The following is a 10,289-nucleotide window of genomic DNA, read 5'->3' as shown; positions in this document are numbered from 1 at the left end:
AAAAGCTATAACGAACAACCTCGTGATTACTGTTACAATTAATAATTGTCTCAGTAAGCCCATCAAACCACTACACACTTATTTATAAATCGAGGGATGCGGTGGCAGGGGCTTTTGGACCCTGAGGCTCAGGACCGCTCAGTGGGGGATGGCGGGACATCCGACCCTTAACGATACACCATTGGCTCGGGAGGGGGCGGACATCCGACTATAACAACGCACCATTGGATGACAAGGGGGTGTGCCCCACCGTGGACACACATTAGCTGAAAAAGGGGGCATGGCACCTGTCAAAAAAGTTTGAGGAAGGAATCTCTTTATACTACTCATGTCTTAGTATTACTTCGTTTACATTAGTATGGCACTGAGTTGGAGCTCCTCTTTTGCATTCATGTGTTTCTAGAGCAGTTATTTATGGGGGCTGGTGGGTCTTTCACAGAGGCTCAGGACAAATCCCCCGCCTGAAAGCCTACTGTGTGTGTTCAGACAGTCACAGGTCAAGAGCCAGGCAGGAGGACAATGGACAGAAGAGCCAATGAACTAAAAAGAAAATAAGGAATATGAAAAAGCCACCATGTTTTTCTTTTTGACATTTTCCGACTTTCATGCAAGCCAGGTCAAAGTTGCTTGTAGATTCTTCTGGATTCAAATAATCTATCGAGTGCTTTGATTCGTTTTTGCAATTTGATTGTCGTCCTGTCCGCTTGTTTCTGTTTTTTTTAAATCAAGTGATGGACAGTATGAGGGAAATAACTGCAATCAATAACTGCTCCGGAAAAATGGCAGAAAGAAATGGCCCGACACTAAGGACATTTGTGAAGCAGAGGAGTGACATCACCACAAAGGCGGCATATTCTGCAGATCATTTTGGAGAATAAGAAGAAGAAGAATTGAGGCGGCAATGCCGCTCCTCGCGATAAGAAAAAGGTAGCTGCATCAGCACGACTAGGCTGCAAAGGATCAAGCAAAGGTTTATTCTATGCTGAAAAGAGAAGAAAGGAAACACAGCGTTTCAGCTGTGGAGCATTCTGCGCCATCTTCTTTAGCGGTGATGATGTTTACATTGGAAAAACTGAGACGTGCGGCCTTGAATTACCAACTTTACGGTTAACAGCCAAACACACTAACTGATTGCGCCACAGAAATCTGACAGCCTTGGGTTTTCCTACATTTGCAGGGTTTTGGTCAAAGAAAACAATCACTTGCGCTTCTTGCAGCCGGCAATAGTTTTCCATTGACAACCAAGAAATGGATATCATCTTTCACAAGCAACTGTATATGGATTTCTTCAAAAACAAGTTGTTCCAGAAAGGAAATGAATTCTTGCATTAAACTGAACCAAGCTGTGTGTGTTTGTCTGAAATGATACATTCGGCACAACAAGACAGGGAGAAAGGCACTGCTGGTATTCAGAGCCAGGATAGCCTGTTTACTAGACAGGCACTTTAAGCAACTAGGGCACAGTGCCAGCGGAGTACCGCCCTTTTACAGACACTTGGACACATCTCTGTTTGGTGTGCACTTAACCTGGTCTCTGAGCCCATTGCCTCCGTCCCATTTAATAGCAGCACTGACGCCAAGAGAAATGATGAGAAATGGCTTTTATCTGGCACTTTTCATGTCCAAGGAGCTCAATGCCCTTGACACCTCCCCAAGGCGACAGACCTGTGCATTCTTTGGCGACACTGTTTTTTCTTTTGTTTTATTTCTATACTTATTGATAGAAAAAAATGATATGTCACGTAAGGGAAATGTCTTTTTTCATGGGGAAAGCTAGCACCAGCAAATGTTGTGTTTAGAACAAGTGATTAAACATGACACGTGACCTAATTTACCGGAGCAAAAGCTCACCCAGCAAGCCCTGCTTTACTTCTACAGGAGAGAAGTAGAGTCTGCAAGATGTTCAGCTGGGTAGCTACGTCAGCATGCCTCGGCTGCAAAGGAACAAGTAATAGGTTTATTGCATGCTGAAAAGAGAAGAAAGGAAACACAACGTTTCGGCCGTGAGGTCTTCTCACACCTGAAGAAGGGTCCATGGTTTTCTTTCTTCTTTTTTCAACATGGAATAAACCTATTGTCTGCAAGATGTGACAATTTCACAGTGTCTTGGAAGAAAACGTTTTTTCTTTGAATTCAAAATCAATCGAAATTTCAGCACGATATATCAACACCTTTTCTGTCTTCAGGAGATGATATTTGAAACCTCATAAAAAATAGTAGGAAACACTAGTTCCTTGCTTTGAAAATTTAGATGGGGAAGTGTATTACTAGTAGCGGTGTAGAGCTCACTGTGGTGGAGTGCAAGCATGTTACATGGGCCAGTAGTGTAATGAATAACGTGTCTGACTTCAGATCAGAAGATTGTAGGTTCGAGTCCTACCTGGCTTGTGAAGCTTTTAAACCTATCAGGCTCTTTGGTAACAGGTTGCCTTCATGTAAATGAACTATAGAAAAACAATTGCCACAACCTGTAAATTAGCATGCAAGTGCGGGCTCGTTTACACGGTACTGTATGGAGATCATCTCCAGCTCTGAGCTCAATTGCAATGAAAAAACATGCAGAACAGAACTGGAGAGCAGCTGAATTTGTGCTCAGTAGGGTGGTGAGGTCTCAGCATTGCTGCTGTTCTAATTAGCATGAACTGCAGGGGATCTGAATCAGATCATGTCAGTTAGTTCGATCATTGCGTCAATATGTAGGCCACGTTAATATAGAATTATTACTTTGTCTGTCTCTTCTTTGTATATAGCTGAATGTCCCTGGCAATTTCATGTTAGTTTTTAAGAACGACATTTGTGCTAATTTATACCTATACAGCATATAAGGAACATGTAAAAGTTTAGTCCATGCTGAAAAGATAAGAAAACCGCCACAACGTTTCATCGTGGAATACATCTTTACTTGTTGTTTTGCAGCCTACCCATTCTGACCTAACTCCTTACTTGAAATTCTCTAACAGATAAGGGTACGTAACTGCTCATGTGATGCTCAGGTGCAATTTGTCACAAAACAAACAAGAACAGCAGCTGAGGGTTTGAGTTTGAACATGCATTGTATTATAGCAGCTTTTATTTCCATTGATAAATGCTAGAGATTCCTACACAGATTCTTCAGGTGAGTAAGATATTCCTGTTTCTGTTTCATATATATACAGTATATATATATATGTTACGTGTGTCTCTACAATAGTATAAATGTGTTATACACTATCAGGGGCTGCTTTTTTGTGCATTTCATCTGCAATAAGGGTTATTTTTTTCATTCATGTTTGTGGACCTTCACCATTTGAGGTAGTGAGTTAGATAAGAAAGTTACAGGTATGGTGAGCAATGACTGACAAAGGCACGTATTGCATATTCCTTACAGGAGAGTAAGCAATTTGTTCTAAAAAACATCAGCTAAAGTCCAACAGCGTTAACAATCTTATTACTTCAACAGAATTAACATAAATAAACTGTAACGTGCTGATACATGGGAGTGGATTTGATCTTCTATTAAACAAAAATACAATTACAGCTCTAAAAAGGTAAACCTAGACTTCTGTAACAGATCTGTTCCTCTGACCTTCTGAGTCTTTGGAATTTTTAAACTGTATTTCTGTATAAGCCTGCCACATCAATACCATTTAAGTCTAAGCCATCGGTGTCTAGAAAAGAAAGTGTATTTTTACAAAGGAGCTGAGGAGGAGAATTCAGCATTTAGGGAGATGTCAAAGATTAGTAAGAGAAGGAAGAAGCGATAATGATTTGTGCCATGAACTTAAGTCACTGTGTTTTGGATTGTAACCTCTTTTTTTTCTTAGGAGTATTATGTATAAAAACAATTCATAAAGTCGGTATTGCATAACTGTCTAAAATTGAGTACAGTGGCTCTCCACTCTAAGAATGTTATTCACTACCTTATAATGCCTACTAGATATTATCTGTGGAACTATACTAACACGACTTCTATATTCAAACTCATTGTGCATTAATACCTACCAAAACCTGGCAGTTAAGTCTTCTAGTGAACTAGGTAATTGTAAGACACAGGATGTGAACATTTATTTCTATATCTCTATAGACTACAAAGAAAGCATACACATTTTATCATTCACTGCACATAATACATCACTAACAATTCTGTTTGAGATAAAGGAATAGTAATGTTTTGTCAGATGGCTATACACACACAGAAAACAAGCACAACAGTGCTGATGAGTTTTCCCCAGAAGAAACACAATTCCCTTTTCAAAGCCATTTGATAAAGCCCCTCCACTGAAAACTAGCAGATCGTGCAAAGTTATGTTCAACTTTGAAACGAGTGCAAGCACAGGAAGAATTAATTCCTATTTTCAACGTGTCGAGTGAGGTATGTTTTGTGAATGCTGCACTAAATCCCACAATCTCTTTCGAACTTGGACAATGGATGTCTTATGGAGCACAGCAAGTACAGACGTTTAAAAAGCTCCACTCGTGCCGACGATGCAGCAGAACATTAACGTTTCACAGACAAAAGCCGCACGCCGCTATGAGCAAGATTAAATCAAACCAACTGCACACGACGTTTCGCACTGACTCAAAAGTGATGTCGACAGACGCTGTTCCCTGCATAACCCTCAAAGAGCTAAAGAGCATTTCTGGTGAATGGAAATAAACTCATTTCATTCTGCCCTGATGGCACCGTGACAACATCTGTCTTGAAACACCTTGCTCAGTCTCTCACAAGACTGTCAAACATTGCTTTCACCGATTGTATTGCAAATCGGCGGAAGCGGGGTATTGGGAAAAATTTTCAACTAGCAATAATCACGCCTCAGCTAAACCTCACAGGCTACGACACTGCCACTGCGTAAAGCTGACGGTTGCCAGGCAACCGCTGGAATCCTATGGAAATCGTTATCAATCATCTCATGGCATGCTGTAACGCTTCATATGTGTCTTCCTCTTATAGCTTAAGGTTTTGAAGAATTTGACGACAGACCAGGTCTCCTTCGGAAACAAAGGGCGTTGTGACAAAACCGTTGCTGATTTTCAGCAGCAGAAATTCAACTCTGGTAATACAAGATGCCAGAGTAATGACGAGGGGCGTACTGTGCCCACTACATACACTACAGATGAAAGGGGGCGGGCACATACAGTTTACATTCAAGTCACAAGTACTGTTCTCGGATGCTGCATAAACAGCTCCTAACGTTCTGAAACCATTGCAGCACGTTTTTGTCCCACTTCCCGTAGCTGCAGGACGACTGACACGACAGGACAAACACAATCTGTGGTGTTTAGCGTGACGTAGTCTTGCAGGCATTGTACTGTCTCACTGCAATACTATACCGCTGTGGTTCATGACTCTCGGGGCAACGGTCCATCCTGCCATGAAACTCATATGAACGTCAAGCTACAGTAACTATCAATATCACGATTTAGTCGCAATAAGTGGAATCAGTGGAATCAGTGTCGCAGGATGTGGGACATTGAGGCAGTAGCAGGATTTGTTTGATTAGGTTATGTTTATTTCCAGGATGGTGTTTCCTCTCACCCAAGGGTGGCGACTGCAGTTGTTCTAATGAATGCAGTCTAGCAGGAACAGTCAGTAACAATGGTCAAACCACACCCCTCAAACAACACAAGCTTCCTCCTGGAAAATTACTGGGCAAACCCGATTCTGACAGGGTCAGTGGAAAATCCCCTGAGAGGGATTGACTAAGCAGAGGGATAAAAACACCTGAGACAGAACAGAGGGGGCCCCCGATTCCCACTTTACCCTGGAGACGACACAGGCAGCACAAGGGAAGCTGCAGAGTGCGAGACCATGGAGGAATTGTGCAGAGACATCTAATACCTTGAGGCAAGGAACTACTCGTTCAGTAACTGACGACCACGGAAGATATTGGCATTGGAACAGAGGTACTGTACAGAGACCTTTAACACCTGAAGACAAGGAACAAGGAAACTGGTACAGCTAGCCGATTCAAACTGAGGGGAATGTAATACAGTCCGCAGAGGATTTCTATTGCTACCTGAACGGAGACTGGGGAAATAGGACTGGGCAATATCCCTCTCCTTCAAGTGGGCCATCAGAGACTACAGTGACTAAGTAGAAATGTTTGTGTGGCCCTCTTCACTATTTTACAGGGAAGACTGCTTCCCCTCTGTATTCATTATGACCCTGCGAAGGACCTTTTGCTGCTGCAAGTGCTGTTTTCATTGTGTTTTTGGGTGATAGTGAATATGAATGTAATTAGAAAATAAAAGGGCACTTATATAATACAAATGCTTGTCGCTGGTCCGTGTGTGCATTGGTGATTCTAGGAAATAAACAGAAGCTGTGGTAATGTAGAGGGACCTTAGCACCCTGTTTGTGTTGCTAGGTGCCGTAGTCGTACACGAGGCAGGAACATTCCTTGCCCATAGGGTTCACCTTATTGTGACATCAGCACAAGTCCTGGAGACAGCTTCCAATATCATGAGTATTCTCTTATGGTGTTCTGAGGGGCAGGGTGCCGTGTGTGTTGGTGGTATAGTGGTGAGCATAGCTGCTTTCCATGCAGTTGACCTGGGTTCGATTCCTGGCCATCACAGTGGTGGAACATTTTCAATTATAGCTTAAAATGAACTTTCCAATGCTGTTGAAAACTGTAATGAACCTAGGAATGCAGCTAATGAAACAAACCCTCTTGAAAGCACCAATGCTGAATTGGGGGGAATCATGTACGGGATTCTGTGGGATGTGTAACTTCTCGCAGTCTGAAACAGATGCTGAAAGCTTTCACAACTCTCAGTGTCATACTGCTTTTTCCCTGGAGTAAATCTGTTACATTGAAGGAGTGCTTATCGCAGCTTGAAATAAGACCCTTGATAGTTGGAGAAATCAATGAATTCGAATGAATTGTGTACACTTCAAAAGATGGCTATACACACACAGAAAACAAGCACGACAGTGCTGATGAGTTTTCCCCAGAAGAAACACAGTTCCCTTTTCAAAGCCATTTGATAAAGCCCACCCACTGAAAACTAGCAGATCGTGCAAAGTTATGTTCAACTTTGTAACGAGTGCAAGCACAGTTTTCAACTAGCAATAATCACGCCTCGGCTAAACCTCACAAGCTACGACACTGCCACTGCGCAAAGCTGACGGTTGCCAGGCAACCGCTGGGATCCTATGGAAATCGTTATCAATCATCTCATGGCATGCTGTAATGCTTCATATTTGTCTTCCTCTTATAGCTTAAGGTTTTGAGGAAATTGACGACAGACCAGGTCTCGTTCGGAAACAAAGGGCCTTGTGACAAAGCCGTTGCTCATTTACAGCAGCAGAAATTCAACCCTGGTAATACAAGATGCCAGAGTATTGACGAGGGCATGCTGCGCCCACTACATACACTACAGATGAAAGGGGGCGGGCATATACAGTTTACATTCAAGTCACAAGTACTGTTCTCGTATGCTGCGTAAACAACTCCTAACGTCCTGAAAGCATTGAAGCACGTTTGTGTACCACTTCCTGTAGCTGCAGGACAACTGACACGAAAGGACAAACACAATCTGTGGCGTTTAGCGTGACGTAGTCTTGCAGGCATTGTGCTATCTCACTGCAGTACTATACCGCTGTGGTTCATGACTCTCGGGGAAACAGTCCATCCTGCCATGAAACTCATATGAACGTCGAACTACAGTAACTATCAATATCATGATTTATTCGTGATAAGTGGGATCATCACAAGTCCTGGAGACAGGTTCTGATATCGTGAGCATTTGTCACACTAAAGAGAACCCTATGGGCGAGGAATGTTCCTGCCTCATGTACGACTATACCACCTAGCAATACAAAAGGGGTGCTTGGCCCCCTCTACATTAATGTTTATCTCCCAGAATCACCAATGCACACACAGACCAGTGACAAGCATTTATATTGTATAAGTGCCCTTTTTATTTTCCAACTACATTCAGATTCACTATCACCCAAACACAGCATTCGCAGCAGCAAAAGGTCCTTCCCAGGGTCATAATGAATGCAGAGGGGCAGCAGTCTTTCTTGTAAAATACAGAAGAAAGGCCACTTGAACGTTTCTACTTTATACCTGTTGTCTCTGATGGCCCACAGTGGTACCACCAGTTTCCCCAGTCTCTGTTCAGGTAACAATAGAAATCCTCTGCGGGCTGTATTACATTCCCCTCAGTTTGAATCAGCTAGCTGTGCCAGTTTCCTTGTTCCTCGCCTTCAGGTGTTAAACGTCTCTGTACAATACCTCTGTTCCAATGCCAATGTCTCCCATGGTCGTCAGTTACTGAACCAGTAGTTCCTTGCCTCCAGGTATTGAAGTCTCTGCACAGTACCTCGGTGGTCTTGCACTCTGCAGCTTCCCTTGTGCTGCCTGTGTCATCTCCAGGGTCCGGTGGGAATCGGGAATTCTTCCCCTTAGCCAATCCCTCTTAGGGGGTTTTCCACTGTCCCTGTCAAAATCAGGTTTGCCCAGTATTTTCCAGGAGGAAGCGTGTGTTGTTTGAGGAGTGTGTGAGTGTAGAGCTAGGTGTTATGGTCCCTTATCACCTGTTCACCCTCCAGCTCTCCCTCCTTCTCCCTTGGTCTGGATAAAACTGGCTCAGTGACTCCTCACAGCTCCAAGTATCGATACCTAATTTCTTCCTGAACGACTTGGGTGTTTCCGTTGTTACTGAGTCTTCCTACTAGACTGTATTCATTAGAATAACTGCAGTCGCCACCCTTGAGTTAGAGGTATCAACATAACCTAGTCAATCTCAGCCTGCTACTGCCTCAACGGCCCATATCCTGTGACACTTGTTTTACTGTAGTTTTAAAACTTGAACAAAGATGTGCCACATGCAAACAACGCGTATAGAATGCTGTATAGTTTTAAAGCCACTATAGTATAGCTTGAGGGAAACACATTTATTTGGACTGCATCAAAGCTTAACTCGTTCAGAGTGCCCAACATTACAAACTCAGAGTTAAAAGGAACATGTCAAAATATTTCCAGAATAATCACAAGTGAACGAGTTGAGAGATGCGATAATAAAAGAGAAATCATAACAATATCTCCGAGTTGTTTCATGCTAGTCATGCAATGCAACTGAAAGAAGGACACTTAAATCAACACGAGAAGACTTTGTATATATAAATCAGTTAAAAACAGTTTTTATGCACGAAAAACAGGTGGTTTTTCTTCCGTGCGATCAGCTTAGAGTCTTTGTGTAAGCTGTAAGTTCTGTTTACTTCTTAAACATTTTAAACACTTTAATTTTGTAAATGCAATACGCATTCCGTACAGAAATAAAATCATGTTTTCTACAGGTGTTAAGCAGATTAGCAGGTTGCTTACAAAATAGCGCACCGTCCACTAACCGAAAAGACCCTTCTACAGCTTCTATTTTTTAAAAACATTTAGAAATAATTCATCTATACAAATACCACAGACTATTCTAAATTGTTTTTTCTGAATGTCACTTAATTCAATATTTTATTTACATCTAAATAAAAAAGTCAGGTATTAGTATAAACGATTAGTAATCAATAATATTAAAATTTGAAATGTAATAATGTTGCACTTCTTCCACATCTTGTATAAAGATTAATTTACAAGAATGTTTTCAAATATACGTTGAATGTGAGTATCAAAAAATAAGTAAAATATAAAGTAAAAAAATGAAGGTAAAAAATAATTTGAAATTAAGACAGGATACACTTTTTTCTGCGTCTCTTCCTACTCTCTCTCACCCATTTTGATTTGGACACAGAATGATTAAAAATTGGAGGGAATGTTTCGTGCCAGTCAGCACATTATTATCACGTTTCACATCCTTGCTAAACAATCATGACGTTCTCATCCAGTCAGGTTTGATGTTTTTTTTTTATTTTGAAACCATGATCTTGACATGCAGGTGTGAAGTAGTTAACAGTTTCAGATTTAAAAGGTTATTAATAATATCTTCCCTGTCAATTTAACATTGGAATGTTCGTACAAGTGTACAAAGAGGAGATACACAACGTGTCTCCTCTATAAGTCTTCAGTTTACAGAGAAATTCCACCAGAACCTCAAAACGTTGTCCGATAATACTCTTCTTGTGTCTAATTTTTAGTTAAGCAGGATTGAGCTACAGACCATAAAAAACAGGATTAACTTTTTTCTGTCTCTTTCTCACCCGCTGGAATTCGGGTACTAATAAAACGTGTTTAAAAAGAAAGTGGAATACAGTAATCCATATATGTAGATCCTTAAATTAATATCATTATTAATTTCTTTATGTGATAATATGGATATGTGATTCCATATTATATTTCCTAATAATT

The 10,289-nt window shown here is 41.3% G+C and overlaps 1 non-coding gene and 1 pseudogene across 1 annotated transcript; both read right to left on the bottom strand.

Annotated features, from left to right (window-relative positions):
• Positions 1 to 4,697: 4,697 nt before the first annotated feature.
• On the bottom strand, positions 4,698 to 4,839 carry LOC148814472 (U4 spliceosomal RNA). The gene has a single exon (XR_016086153.1). It is a non-coding gene; the product is annotated as a U4 spliceosomal RNA (small nuclear RNA).
• A 2,117-nt stretch (positions 4,840 to 6,956) lies between these two features.
• Positions 6,957 to 7,112, bottom strand: LOC148814471 (U4 spliceosomal RNA; annotated as a pseudogene).
• Positions 7,113 to 10,289: the final 3,177 nt, after the last annotated feature.

The sequence above is a fragment of the Atractosteus spatula genome, chromosome 27 (assembly GCF_055471065.1).
Source record: "Atractosteus spatula isolate fAtrSpa1 chromosome 27, fAtrSpa1.hap1, whole genome shotgun sequence".
NCBI lineage: Eukaryota > Metazoa > Chordata > Actinopteri > Semionotiformes > Lepisosteidae > Atractosteus > Atractosteus spatula.
The sequence above is the reverse complement of the archived record's forward strand: the minus strand, read 5'-3'. Positions and strand labels throughout refer to the sequence as shown.